Consider the following 15,606-nt stretch of genomic DNA (forward strand, 5'->3'; position numbering starts at 1 on the left):
CTCAGAAGCCCAGGGAGCATGCACTTCTTACCCATAAACAACATCCTTTGATTCAGGCCTCCCTGGGAGAGGGAAGGGTAGCTCCCCACCTTCATTCAGGCTCAGACACACAGATCTCCACCCCACGGCCCCAAGGCTGGGCCCTCCGCACTTTTTGTTCTGCGTTCTGAGTTTTTCTCTCACATACACAGCACGATGACAGACACACACTCACAAATTTAAAATTCTTTGATGTTTATTTTATTTTTGAGAGAGAGAGAGCACGCACCAGCAGGGGAGGGGCAGAGAGAGAGGGAGACACAGAATCCGAAGCAGGCTCCAGGCTCTGAGCTGGCAGCACAGAGGCCCGATGCAGGGCTCGAACTCACGAACTGTGAGATCATTAACTGAGCTGAAGTTAGACACTTAACTGACAGAGCCACCCAGGCACAACCCCCTTCTTTTTTTTTTTTTTTTTAAATGTTTTAAATTTAGATGAATGAGGTAGAGCAGAGAGGAAGACAGCAGCACCCAGTGCCCAGACTTGTTTTAAAGGTGGGGGGGAGGGGCGCTCCTTTTTTATTTGCATCTCTTTTGCACGCATTTGCATGGGCTGCTTTGGAAGCTCTCCACTTTCCCAGAGAACACAGAGAAGTAACGGATTTGTGGGCCCAGGGAGCACCAAGGCCTCAGTGAGGTTCCCAAGTGCCTTGGGTAGGTCTCCAGCAGAGAGGGGACAGAGCACTGAGTTGAAGGCAGTGTAGAGGGAGCAGGGGAAAAGCAGCAGCTCTGGGGATGGGGCCTGGAAGACCTCGTGGGCTTTGGCTGCCTTCCTGTAGCAGGGATCCCTGTTCTATTCACTCTTCTACCTGCAGGCCACTGCCTGGCCAGGCCAGGGGGAGGGCATGGGGTTTTCCAAAAGTTCAGGTGCATGGCGAGGCATATTCCTGGGGGGCAAAATATCGTACGTAGTGGAGAAACAAGAGGATGGGCCCTGAGAGAGGGGGAATTATAAGAGACCCTGAGGCAGGACCAGAGGAAAGGAGTACCCAGGAGAGGCTGGCCCCAGGACTAAGTGTGTCGGGGAAGGTGGGTCCTGCCTTTTAGGTGAACCATTGGTGGCCCGACACTATCTGTCCTTCCACCCTACACATCAGATTTATTCCCCACAGAACCTGAGACAAGGTTCTAGGCAGCCGGAGTTCTGGCCTGACTCTGCAATGCTGGCTGGGTGACCTTGGGTGAGTCTCTATCCCTCTCTGGGCTTTAGTTTCCTCTTCAGTAAATCATCTATGAGCAGATGATTGTCATGGTCCCACCCAGGTCTGACCTTCTCTTCTGCCCCGGTTGCCTGTAGTCCAGGAAACATCTATCTCTAGGACCAAGTTCAAATTTGAGTGTTCAAGATCCTTCTGGATCTGGTACCATCCCATCTAATCAGCCTCATCTCTCCCTGTTTTTCCACAGATCAGAAGGGGCAGTGCCCCCCTGCCCCTGCCTCGGCTCTTGCAGCCTCCTTTCTTTTCCCCACAAAGTGCCCCTCCTAGAACATCTGTCCCTCCCACAGGCCGGCTCCGTGGACACGTGGCCTGTGCCGGGCAAGACCCTGCACGTAGAAAGGCCCTGTGCTTGGTTTAATGCTCTGTCAATGCCATCCTGAAATTTAAAAATTTAAACAAGGAGCCCTGAAATTTCATTTTATGCTGAGCTTCCCAGTTATGCCCCTGGTCCTGCCGTCCTGTCCCCACCAGCCCCTCCTTAGTCCCACCTCTCTTGAGAGCCCGCTCTGACCCAGGGAGAAGGTCTGGCCTGGGATGGCTGGAATTACTGGCCCATGAGGAAGCAGAGGAGGCCCTTTGCACATCACAGGCCCAGGCTTCACGTCACCTGGGAGAATGGCTCAGGAACTGCCTGGGAGCATGGAGAACAAAAAGAGGCAGAGACTCTGGCTCAGAAGGAAACCTGGCTTCTATTCCAGAAGGCCCTAATATGATGGGTGGGGCCCAGCCTCTGGCCCAGGGAGGTGGTTGGGCACAGTGGGGGTGGGGGCAAGCCCACATTTTGAATCTCACTTTTGTCCTCCCTTCCGTCCTTGCTGGGAACACGAGAGCACCCTTGTGGGGTGCTTCAGGAGCCAGAGGAGAAGACGCTGGGTACTCCTCTGCCCCCAACCTCTGCCCTGCAGAACTCTCTCCCCAAAGCTGTCTTTCCTTGCACCTCCAAAGAGAAGCCTCTACCTATATACTCCGCTGAAAGGACCGGGGCAATGCCTTTCCTGTGCACAAACAGCCTCACTGATGGGGTGGGTACCACCCTTTGGCAGAAGGGGCCTGGAAGGGCAGTCCTCCCTGCTCCCTCTCCCTGGCCTGAGGACCTGTGGTCTGGCCTCCCCAGGGCCTTCTGAGTCAAGCCCTACCCCCACCCCCACCCCCACCCTGGAGCCAGAGCTGCTGCCCACCTGGAGGAGGCTGACTGTTATGTATGTAAAGCTGGGGCCACCAGGCCTGCAGGGGCCGGGGTCCCGCTGAACCCCAGGCCAGTCCTGGGCCCCAGAGCCTGGAGGAGGGCAGGTGGCATGAGTGTGCTAGACAGCCCCAGCCGGCTGTTGGCTTCTCCTCCCAGCACCTTCTTTAACCATAGCCCCACCCACATCAGGTAGCCGCCTGTCTCTGGGCCTCTGCTTTGCCTGGCTAACTCCACTCATCCTCCAACTTCTGACTGGAGAGTTTCTTTCCCCAGGAAGCCTTCCCTAAACTGCAGGATCCCCCGGCCTTTCCCACGCTGTTTCCTCAGGAAGCACTTGCCTTTGTATACCTCTAGCCTGATCAGCTCAGGGCTCCCTGAGGACAGGGCTGTGGCATCTCCTCTCCACGACCTCTGGCAGGTCTGCAGCTGGGATCAAGCTCACGGTTGTGTGTCAGGGGAGCCAGCCTGGGGCAGAAGGTGAGGGGCAGGTGGGAGTGGGGTCAAGGCAGGATTTCTTCCCTTCCAACACGGGCAACTGCAACCTCTGAACGTATGTACCTGTAGAGTAGGCCATTCACAGGTGATAAAGCTGGGGCTCACCTAGGGAAAGTGGCCTGCTTGAGTCACATAGTGAGAAGGTCTGCCTGCATGGGCTAAACTGGGGCGCAACGATGCTGGAGACCTCAACTGCCTGGCCCACATATGTCCTGCAACCAACGCAGGGGGCTGAACTAACTGACCTCTCAGGGGCCTCCAGGTCAGAATTTGAGTATCCAAGTGACCACAGGCTGAGGCTCCAATTGACTTGCAGCACCCCAACCCCAAGCCTGCAGCCCTCTGACCCCCCTCCCTGGCAAGACAAGTGTCCTCCCTCCCACCGGCCCGACCAGCTCCCAGTTCAGCTGCAGAAACGGCCCCAACGTCTCTCTGGAACCCAAACAGGAAGCTGGGGAGAAGAGGGCCAACGGCCGGGGGATCTCTGAGGCTCCTCCAGGAAACATGTGGGGGGAGGGTGGGGCAAAGACAGGCCTGCACACCCCACACACTGAGCATCCCTGACCCACCTGCCTCAGGGTCCCCTCATGGAAGACACTGTGGAGAGGGTCTTTTGGAACTCTCCCTCCTGGGTCACAATTTTTTTCCTTTTTAATAGACTTTATTTTTTACTTTTAAATTTATTATTATTTTTTAATGCTTATTTATTTATTACTGAGAGAGACTGAGAGAGCAGGGAGGGGCAGAGAGAGAGAGGGAGAGAGAGAATCCCAAACAGGCTCCGCGCTTGTCAGCACAGAGCCCGAGGTGGTGCTTGAACTCTCGAACTGTGAGATCATGACCTGAGCTGAAATCAAGAGCCAGACGCTTAACCTGCTGAGCCACCCAGGCGCCCCTAGACTTTATTTTTTAGAGCAGTTTTAGGTTCACAGCAAAACTGAGTGGAAAGTACAGAGGTTTCCCATATACCCCCTGCCGCCCCCACTATCAACATCCCCTGCCAGAGTGGTACATTTGTTACATAGTGATGAACCTACATTGACACATTGTTGTCACCTGGAGTCCCCAGTTAACATTAGTGTTCACTCTTGGTGTTGCACGTTCTGTTTGGACAAATGTATAATGACACGTATCCACTACTGTCCTATCAGACGGAATAGTTTTACCACCCCCACCCATCCTCTGTGCTCTGCCTGTTCACCCTTCTGTCTTCCCTAGTCCCTGGCAACCAGGGTTCTTTTTATTGCCTTCATAATTTTGCCTTTTTCAGAATGTCATATAGTTGGGATCAAATGGTATGTGGGCTTTTCAGATTGGCTTCTGTCACTTAGTGATATACATTGAAGATTCCTGCGTGTCTTTTCATGACTTGATAGCTTTTTTTTTTTTAAGGGCTAAATATTTCCTTATCTAGATGTACCACAGTTTATTTACCCATTCGCCTACTGAAGGACATCTTGGGTGCTTCCAAGTTGTGGCAATTATGAATAAAGCCACTATAAACAGCCATGTGCAGGTTTTTGTGTGGACATAAGTTTTCAACTCCTTTGGATAAATACCAAGGAATGCAATTGCTAGATCATAAACAGTATGTTTGTTTAGTTTGGTAAAAAGCTGCCAAACTGCGTTCCAAAGTGGCCATGCCATTTCGCATTCCCACCAGCAATGAATGAGAGTTATTGTTTCTCTATATCCTCGCCAGCATTTGGTGTTGTCAGTATTTTGGATTTTCGCCATTCTGACAGGTGTGCAGTGGTATCTCGTTTTAATTCACAATTCTCTAATTGCATATGATGTTGAGATGGGTTTTTCTTTAAATAATCCTGAACTTCATTTTTTTTCTTTTTTTATCAGCCCACCCTAAAGTGTCAAGCACCCAGGGATGGAGATACGCCTGAATCTCAGGCTCTGTTATGTCACTGGCTCGCCATTGGCCTTGGCAAGTCACTTACCAACCTGGACCTGTTTCTCAGGCTATGAAACAGAACTCACGGCACTCTTCCCCCCTGAGAGAGGTATGGGGGTCTCTATCCGTAGGGTGTGGGTGATGGCTTGGCATGGTGGTCAGTGGGGAATGAGGCCAGGTGCCAAACCAGCTGTGACTGCACAGGGAGCCCCACAGGCCAGGACTGAGGAGAGAGTCGGGGCAGCTGCTGCAGGGATGTAGGAAGCTCCCTGAGAGAGGACCAGAGGGCGGGGCTTGTCAGAGAGCACCTGGCCAAAGAGCATATGCTCCACCAGCTATGTGCACCAACCCCTCCTCCCCACCCCAGGGAAAATGGGACCAGAGGTTCCGAACGCAGGACAGGCAGTGAGTGGTGGGTGATGCAAATTGCAGGCAAAACTCAGGCAAACTGACACAGCTCCTGGTTCTTGTCCCTGGAGGAATGGAGTGTGAGCTCTGCGATGGGAAGCTCAAACAGCGTGAGAGAGGGCTCCAAAGCCTCAACGCCTGGCCCCCTCAAAGCCCTCCTGACCCAGGTGGGGGTGGGGAGGAAGAATCAGCAAGCAGGGCCCCTCCCCCATTCCTCTTTTTGGGGTCTATGGGCCCTTCAGCCTCTTGCTCCCAGTCAGGCCCTGCCCTCAACAGCAAGACCCAAACAAACCGCACCCCTCTCCCAACTTCCAGAACACGTTTCTTTCTTACCCTACAGAAAAAGAGCAGAATGGCTCATATCCCAAGTGCTCTGATAACGTCTGTTGAATTAAAAAACTAATAATATATGCACATGGTAGGAAAGTCAAACAAAAGAGAAATATTTAAAATAAAACACGCCCTCCCTTCATCCTTTTCCCAGCCTCTGTCTGACAGCAACCAGGTAACAGACGAAAATGTTAGGTCCACACTAGCCCATATAAGCATGCGTATCCGTTAAAGAGAATGTAGAGGAAAGAAGGTTGACGTGTCCCACGGGTCTTCTCTTGCTTTTTTTTTTTTTTAATTTTTAAAATGTTTATTTTTGAGAGAGAGAGGAGGGGCGAGGGGCAGAGAGAAGGGGACAGAGGATCTGAAGCAGGCTCTGCACTGACAGCAGAGAGCCCGATTCAGGGCTCAAACTCACGAACTGTGGGATCATGACCTGGGCTGAGGTCAGATGCTTAACCGACCGAGCCACGCAGGTGCCCCAGGCACCCCTTCCCTCACTTTTTTTTTTAATTTAATTTTTTACTGTTTATTTATTTTTGAGAGAGACAGACAGACAGACAGAGAGAGTGTGAGCAGGGGAGGGGCAGAGAGAGACGGAGACAGAATCTGAAGCAGGCTCCAGGCTCTGAGCGGTCAGCACAGAGCTTGACACGGGGCTCGAACTCATGAACTATGAGCTGAAGTCAGACACTTAACCAACTGTGCCACCCAGGCACCCCTTCCCTTGCTTTTTTAACTTCACAGCTCGACATCTCTCTGATCAGAACACACAGACCCACCCCATTCTTGGGCCACATGGAAATACCATGCCACAGAAGTGCTGTTAGGGGGCCAGTGCTCTGTAAACAGGCCTCTACACAGTGACTAGTCTCTTGTTAGAGCGTTTGAAATGTTTGTTCACCTCTTTCCTAATCACCCCTGGTCACCCCTGGTCACCCCCAGAACCTCTGTGGCCCACCTCCGAGTCAAGAAATCAGAGTTGCAATTAACCCAATGCAGGCAGAGAAATTCCTGGAGGCAGGGAGGCCTGGTGTCTTGGGCAAGGCATGCACTTTCTCTGAACCTCAATTTTTTTCTCTATAACATGGGGTGACCCTCTCTTAAAGTGGAGGTGGAGTTTTTTTTTAAGTTTATTTATTTTGAGAGAAAGAGAGAGAACACGCATGCACGCACACAGATCGGGGAGGGGCAGACAGAGAGGGAGAGAGAAACCCAAGCAGGCTCCACACTGTCATCACGGAGCCCAACGAGGGGTTTGATCCCACAACCCGTGAGATCATGACGTGAGCCAAAATCAAGAGTCCGATGCTTAACTGACAGAGCCACCCAGGTGTCCTGAGGTGGAGATTTTTAAAAGGTGGTATGGGGGCGCCTGGGTGGCGCAGTCGGTTAAGCGTCCGACTTCAGCCAGGTCACGATCTCGCGGTCCGTGAGTTCGAGCCCCGCGTCAGGCTCTGGGCTGATGGCTCAGAGCCTGGAGCCTGTTTCCGATTCTGTGTCTCCCTCTCTCTCTGCCCCTCCCCCGTTCATGCTCTGTCTCTCTCTGTCCCAAAATAAATTAAAAAAACGTTGAAAAAAAAATAAAAAAAAAAATAAAAGGTGGTATGGTCTGAAGCATGGGCTTCCAATATACCCTTCTAGAACATGGAGGCTATTTGGTGAGACGAAATTTCCCCTGGAGTCTCCCAGGAACAGGAAAATAATAGACAAGGAAACAGAGGCCCAAAGGGGTTGAGGAACTTGCCCAAGGTGACAGGGCTGGTGTCGGCAGACTGGTAAGTGGACTGACTGCTTTGTGAAGGCACCACCATGCTGGCATGTCCATCCGGGACTGGACGGCAGGAAGAAGCTGGGCAGAGAAGGCGCAGGAGGCGAATAGGAGCCATGGGAGACATAGGAAGCTTCCACACCGGACAAGGTGGCGAACTCACCCGCCTCCATCCCAGGGCAGGGCGAGGGGGTCTCAAGCCCCTCTGCATCCCTCCTCCTCCAGGAGGATCTGTGAACTGACTTGCTAGAAAGAGTGACCACAGGAAGGTTTGTGGATGGTGCCCAAGGAGGGCTGGGAGGAGGGCTTGACATTATTTAGTGTTATTGTGTGCCACATGTGGTATGTTTTATGCCATTTAATTCTTGTATAAAAGACCATTTTTTTTTAAAGTTGGCTCCATGCTGGGCATGGGGCTTAACGTGGGGCTTAAGCTCATGACCCTGAGATCAGGACCTGAGCTGAGATCAATAGTCGTACCGTGACCAACTGAGTCACCCGGGCACCTACAACAGACGATTTTACTGCTGGGCCATGGACATCCCTTCACCCGAGGGTGGGTGACTGTATGGGCCCGGCATGGTAGGGGAACAGAAGCAAGAGGTGATGGATCCTTGGTTCTTGGGACCTTGAGGGCCAGGGTGATTGGGCAGGATGCTTCCTCTGTGTGTGTGTGTCGGGGGGGGGGGGGTAGTGACCAGAGAGCCAGGTGTTGGCCACCTCTTCCTCTCGCCTCAGCTCCCCCTTTCTTCTGGCTGCCCTGCCCTTTCACTTTGGCCAGGATCAAAGCTGTGTCCTGAGTCATCTTTGCTTTCTAGCTTTCTGGTTTTTACTCACCTGTCCCCCTGGTGTATGTTTTCTACCTTAGTGAAGAGAATTTTCTCTCTCCCCTCACTCCCATGCATTCACAAGGACACACAGCCTCCTTGGTGACAACTTCTCCAAAGGGTTCTCAGGGGAAGACCCCAAGGTCAAGAGGACCCTGAACCTCCCAACCCACTGGAAGCCCAGAGGGCAAGCCTTGGCTGGAGGGTCTCTGAGTCAGCTGAGTCAGAGGCTGGCTTTCTTGGAACCAGCCATCCCACTCATGTTACAAGAAACCTGCGTCAACCGTGTGCTCCCCTGCCACAGACCTGGCTGGGTTGAACTTGAAGCAAAAGGCCCTGATGGTCAAAAGACAAAGATATAGGCCTTATCTCCTGTCCTTGGGCCAAATTTATAGTTATCGGGAGCCCTGGCCTCCCAAGACTTGGATAATCCATACCTGCTCCCACCATGACTCCTTCCCCATCCTTCTCTGAAACTAACCTGAGCTTAGAGAAAGGGAGAACAACTTGGCTGGGCACCATGTGCACTGTGATGAGGTCAGTGAGGGGAGGCTGTGCCATCGGCAGGTGCAATCCTGGAAATCTTCCTGCAAGAGGTGGCATGATACAGTCAGACAAGGGCATTGGGAAGGCATTGCTGGAGGGACATGATAGGGCAGGAGTAAAGTTACATGGCACGAGTGTGCAATGGGCAGGAGGGTAGAGGTAATGCAATCATTCCTTCAAATTTTTGTTAAACACCTACTGTATGCCAGGCTCTGTTCTAAGCCCTGGGGCCGCAGTAAAACTGATCAAAAAAAAAAAAAAAAAAAATTCCTGGAGTTAACAGGAAGGAAACCCTGAGGGGGTAAGACTGAACATTTCCTAAAGGGTCTGAAGCTCAGCTGAGTCAGGGTGGGAGGAAGGACCCGTTCTAGTGGCCCCTCACCCAGTAAGATCCAGGCCTGTGGCTCCACCTCTGCCACTAGAGCAAAACTCAGTACAGATGGGGCATGTGGGGGCCCAGGCCAACATTACTTCCAAGCAGTTGCAGCCTGTGCCACGGTGTCTTCCTTCTTCTTCTTGTTCTTCTTGTTCTTCTTCTTGTTCTTCTTTTTTACTTAATTTTATCTTTTTAATTTACATCCAAGTTAGTTAGCATATGGTGCAACAATGATTTCAGGAATAGATTCCTGAGTGCCCCTTACCCATTTAGCCCATCCCCCCTCCCACAATCTCCCCCCAGTAACCCTCAGTTTGTTCTCCATATTTATGAGTCTCTTATGCTTTGTCCCCCTCCCTGTTTTTATATTATTTTTGTTTCCCTTCCCTTAGGTTCATCTGTTTTGTCTCTTAAAGTCCTCATATGAGTGAAGTCATATGATTTTTGTCTTTCTGACTAATTTCACTTAGCATAATACCCTCCAGTTCCATCCACGTAGTTGCAAATGGCAAGATTTCATTCTTTTTGATTGCCGAGTAATACTCCATTGTACATATATACCACATCTTCTTTATCCACTCATCCATCGATGGACATTTGGGCTCTTTCCATACTTTGGCTATTGTTGATAGTGCTGCTATAAACATGGGGGTGCATGTGTCCCTTTGAAACAGCACAGCTGTATCCCGTGGATAAATGCCTAGTAGTGCAATTGCTGGGTCGTAGGGTAGTTCTATTTTTAATTTTTTGAGGAACTTCCATACTGTTTTCCAGAGTGGCTGCACCAGCTTGCATTCCCAACGGTGTCTTCCTTCTTTAAGGGTTAGAGTTGTTCTGATGTCCACCTTCTTCCCGGAAGCCCTCCTTGGTTGACCTCTCCCCTCACTAGGGTGGAAAAATGGGAGAGCCCATTTTTCTTAGAGGACACTGCCCTCAAGTTTATCAGAAACTTCTTTAAAGTCTAGAAAGATAGCCTTCTTCAGCTGACCTCACCACCTCTACCTACAAGGACCTGGATGAAAAATGCTGGTCTGTCTTTTTAAGAGTCTCGGCTAGGAATCAGAGGCACCTGGTTAAGCATCTGACTCTTGATTTTGGCTCAGGCATGATCTCACGGTTTGTGAGATTGGGCCCTGAGTCGGGCTCTGTGCTGACAGCAAGGAGCCTGTGTGGGATTCTCTCTCTCTCTCAATCTCTCTCTCTGCCCCTTCCCTTCTCTCTCTCTCTCTCTCTCTCAAAATAAATAAATAAACATAAAAAAAGAAAAAGGATCTGGGGCAGGAATCAGTTATTTGCAGTTGCAAATCCAGACGCTGCAACATCTTGGGGAAGCTGTTTCTCTGGGCCTCAGTTTCCTCACCTGTAAAATGGAGGAAGAGGCTTACCCCTCTGGAAGGGGGTACCACTGGAAAGGGGAACAGTGGTAGCAGCTGGCATTGACTGACCACTAAATGCACACCGGGCACCAAGCCATGCTGGTCACACGTACAGGCTTGCACATTATCTATCCTCTCAGTAACCTTGAGAGGACAGCACGGGGGGCACGCCCATTTTTCAGATGAGAACATTGAGGCTCAGAGGGGTTCGTGCATTGTCTGAAGTCATATGGGTGGGTAATTCCAGAAACCCCTGCTCTGAACATATCACTCTCTATAGCTCTGGATAAAGATCCTATTGCATTCTGTTCAATCAGTTATTCATTCAACTGGCAGTTAATCGGCACCAACTATTTGGCAGCTGTTGAGTAAAAGCCACAGCCCTTATTTGAGCGTCTGGTGGGTGCCCAGCTGGTTCTCTGTTGGGGGGTGGGGTGGGGGGCAGAACAGGTTCCTACCCTCTAAAAGCCTGGTGGTGTGCGGAGATGGGACTTAGCCACCGGACTCTGTGAACATCGGCCACCAGACACCTCTAGGTATAGATAGAAGCCTGGATAATTCGCGGAACCTCTCTCTGCTTGGGCTCCAGCCACATACTGGTGGTAAGAACGCCACCTTCTAGGGCCGGTGTGAGGATGCCCATCGTGATAACAAGGACACCTTAAGGGACCGGGTTTGGCAGAGAGTGTGTTGAACAAATCGTGGCCATTATTATTAAAGCGAACCACTGGAGAACAAGGGGCGACTGTGCATGGCCAGATGTCAGGTTGTGTGTCCAGAGGTGCCTCAGGAGCTCAGAGCGGGAAGAAAGGACCACGGCCACGAGCAGGCAGGGGAGGCTTCCTGGAAGAGCCAGCCTCCGCGGGGTGGGGAAGGGCTAAGCAGCCGGGAGCTGGCTGGAAGGCAGGCGTCTGGCCGGCGATGAGGTGTGGGGGGCAGGGAGAGAGGTGCACCTGTTTGTGTGTGTGTGTGTGTGTGTGTGTGTGTGTGTGTATGTGTGTGAGAGAGAGAGAGAGAGAGAGAAAGACAGAGGCAGACAGCTGGCTCTGAGGCCATCCCGAGAGTGTGAGCTCACACGTGAGCCGTGAGTCTGCACTGGCTCACTGCAGGGCGAGGGGCTCCAATGCCAGGGAGAGGCGTCTGGGACCCAGGGGGCCTCCAAAGGCGTTAACGAGAAAGCAGCTCTGGGGGTGAGGAAGGCAGCCTGCCTCATTTGTGGGGGATGCATGGCTTGTGGCAGAGTCAGGAGAAGCCTAGGCAGACCCCGACAGGCCCTCCTCTCCATTCTGCCCCCTGGGCTGGGATCAAGAGCTGTGGATGTTGGCTCCCGGAGAGGTCTTCTGACCCCTGGCCTCGGCTCCTTGGCCTCCATTATCACCCCCTCCCAGGCCAGCCTACGGGGCTAAGGCAGCAGGAATGGAGAACGGGAAGAGCTGCTCGGTGCAGGGCCTGCTTGTGGCAGGCAAGGGAAAGGCCCAGAATGGTGTTTACATTTTCCCTCCTTTCCTTCTGGTGGCCTGGCTGGCCGGCAGTTACACCACTGCGGTTTGCTGGCCCCGGGGAGTGCCTCCATTACATAATGCCTCACACAACCGCCCCTAAAGCACACACGCACACTCACTGGCACATGGTCAGACACACACACACACACACACACACACACACACGCTGTCGAAGAAACACACCTGCACAGTGTCAACACCCTCAGTTGACAAGGCTGTTGTGTTGGGATACTTTCTGCCATCCCTACTGACAGTTACCCAGGTAGGGGCTCCCCACCCCACCCTCCACATCGCCCTGGTTTCAGCAGGAGAGTCTTCCCAGCTCCTGGCCCTCAAGTCCCAGGTGCCTTGAGCCCAGGAGGCCTGCCCGGGGCTCCCAGGTGATAGCCTCGGTCTCTGGCACCAGCCCAAGAGGTGGACAGCCACGGGCTGCCCTCTAAGAGCCTGGAGATGTGGGGGGATGGGGCTTAGCCACAGGAGGATCCGAGAACAGGACAGGGAGACAGAAAGACCAGACCCTGGGGCAGGGGGGAGGGGGGAGGGCAGAGTTTCTGTCATGCAAACTCCAGAAGCTCAGAAAGGGGCATACAGGGAGCAAATGGGTAGATACGGCCTCTAGGGCACAGTGGGGTGAGAGGTACTTCGGGTAACAGTTTTGGAGGGCTACTCTGAGCTGTCCCGCAACTTAGCCGTGCCGCCTTTCGGGGTTCACCTGATGGAAATACTCACACCAGGTCTGAGTGTAAGGATGTTTGTGCTGCCCTGTCCACAGAACTAGACTCGTGCGGAACCTTGGCGGCCATCACCAGGGCTCTCAGGCTACAGAGGACCATGAAAGAAGGTGCCAGCACCCCAAGTGTGGAGGGGGGCTGACGGACAGGAGGTACAGCATGACTTGGTTCTGTCCACTGCAACAATACATGAGCATGTGTGTAAATATTTATAGGTATAGCTACACTGTCAAATCTCAGGAATCCCTCACACAAAGAGATTACAAGGTAGTCAGCTTGGCTGAGTAGGACTGAGGAGACAGGTGAGGAGGGACTTTTCCCTTTGTAGCATTGGGCTTCTGCGTCTGTTGTTCGGAGATTCAGAACCAGCAGGCATGAGTTCGGAATTAGAGGAACTCAGAAGGAGGACGTGTCTAGCAAGGAGCAGATCCTCCCTCCCCCTTCCGAATGGCCCAGCGTGCCCGTGGGGCAGGGCTGGGGTGGCAGGCCTTGAGCACGTGTCTCCATTTCCCCCAGCTGCATTTTCTCATCTGTCAAGTATAAGAGAACAGTGCCATCTCACAGGGGGCTCTGGTTTCGCTGCAGTCCTTCTAGGAGCCCTTCCAGGAGCCAGGCTGGACCGTGCAAGGAGGCACACGACGACATTCTTGTTCTGAAGGAACTTCCAGGCTAGAGAGTCCACAGAGCCGTAACTAGCTGGTGTAGGACAACGTGCTCTGTGCTCCTACGAAGGCCCACGCAGGGCCCTGGGAGGCTGGGGTGGGGGGTGGTGGAGGGACCGTATCTGAGATGGAGATTCAGCTGAAGCAGAGGAAGCACGGGGACACGGCAGGTGTGTTCCAGGCAGGGACCCGGGGCCCAGGGGTGTGAAGAACATTAGGAATCAGCAGCCCTCAGCACTCCAGGGCAGGTGAGAAGCAGCAGGTTTCTAGGCAGGGCCTCATCCAGCATGTGTGGAAGCTTGGATTTGAACTGGGTGGTGGGGTGGAGGGCAGGGAGGGCACCCCTCAGGAGGGGCGTGATCGCCTAAGTGTTTTAGAAGCTCGCTCTGGGGAATGGTGGCTGAGAGGAGGAACAGCTGGGGGCTCCTGCTTTATCGCTGTCCAGGCAAAAGGGGGAGCCTGAGTTGCTGAGGCAGTAAAGGCAGAGAGAGGGGACAGGACAGTGTCTGGGCATGGTTAGAAAGCAGAGTCATGAGGTTCAGGAAGCCTAGGAGGGAAGGGGTGGAGGGAACGCCAGGTTCTGGTATCAGTGACTGGGTGGATGTGGTATCACAGCTGTGGAGACAGGGGGAGCAGGCCGGTCCACGTCTCTGGGGCATCTGGGAGGAGGTGGGTCCCAGGCTGCCGGGCAGGGCTGTGAGGGGCCACCATGCAGTGGGTGGTCCCTTCATTTCTCCTCCACTGGCACTGGCAGTCCACTGGACAGAGAGGTGGTCTGGGGATATTTTGGACCCTCTTGGCTGAGGGATGGAGGGGGAGCCATCAAGGGCGTCATGGATATGTCCCAGGACTGGCTTTGGAAAAGGACAACCCTTCAAGGGTTAGATGCTAGAGGTTACCTTCCTTATAGTTATTTGCATTTTACAGAACACTCTAGAATAGTAGTGCTGTTCAGTGCATGTGGCTGTCAAGAACTTGAAATGTGGCTAGTCGACTGAGGAAGGGAGTTTTAAATTGTGTTTAATAGGTACTAAATTTAAGTGGTCACCTGTGGCTAGTGTCTACCATATTGGACAGCACAGATATATCTAGAATTTCTGTAGAAAAGCAGTTGCCACTCTTACCGTAAGCCTCGTGTGGTTGGGGGAGTTTGGTAGAGGCGGGCTAGGGGCCTTCCTGACCCCCCTCAGATTGCGTGTCTATTGGTTAAGTGTGGAAAAAAACCAAGAGATTCAATAACAAATTGTTATATTGCATTTATGCATGCATGTATGTATGTATATATTTATTCATTCATTCATTCATTCATTCAGTCTAGCTGACACACAATGCTACATTAGTTTCAGGTACACAGTGCAGTGATCTGACAGGTCTATATTGTTACACTATGCTCACAAGTGCAACTGCCCTATGTCACCACAAAACACTGTCACACTACTGTTGACTACATTCCCAATGCTGTGCCTTTTTTTTTTTTAAAGTTTTTTTTTTTTTTTCAACGTTTATTTATTTTTGGGACAGAGAGAGACAGAGCATGAACGGGGGAGGGGCAGAGAGAGAGGGAGACACAGAATCGGAAACAGGCTCCAGGCTCTGAGCCATCAGCCCAGAGCCCGACGCGGGGCTCGAACTCATGGACCGCGAGATCGTGACCTGGCTGAAGTCGGACGCTTAACCGACTGCGCCACCCAGGCGCCCCAATGCTGTGCCTTTTATACCGCGACTTAATCATTCCATAACTGGAAGCCTGTATCTCCCACTCCCCTTCACCCATTGTGCGCATTCCCGCCGCACCCCCACCACGTCCATTTTCTGTGTGCCAGGTTCTATCCTCACTACATGAGTTAATTCACTTAAGCTTCATGAGAGCCCTAGGAAATAGGCCAGGTATTTTATAGATGAGGACATCGAGGCACAGAGAGCATCGGCAGCTGGCTCGCGGTCTCACCGCTGGCAGTAGCAAAGCTCAGCTTTCAACCAGCCATTTCAGCTTGCTAACTGCTCTGCTAGTCTGCACAGTTTCATCTGTGGGACCCCGAACCAGGGAGGGCTTTTCCTAGACACTTCACACGTGGCATCATATTTCACCCTCATGGGCGCTTCGTATAGCAGGAACAGCATTGTCCTCCCATTTCCTAGATGAGGAGACTGAGGCTCAGAGATTTGCTCAGGATTACACAGGCAGGGAGTGGCAGTGGAATGAGATTTGAATGGAGGTCTGTTGTAGTCCC

This window comes from Lynx rufus, unplaced genomic scaffold, assembly GCF_022079265.1.
Source record: "Lynx rufus isolate CCGP_SWC_20201006 ecotype Redwood Valley unplaced genomic scaffold, mLynRuf1.p SCAF_8, whole genome shotgun sequence".
NCBI lineage: Eukaryota > Metazoa > Chordata > Mammalia > Carnivora > Felidae > Lynx > Lynx rufus.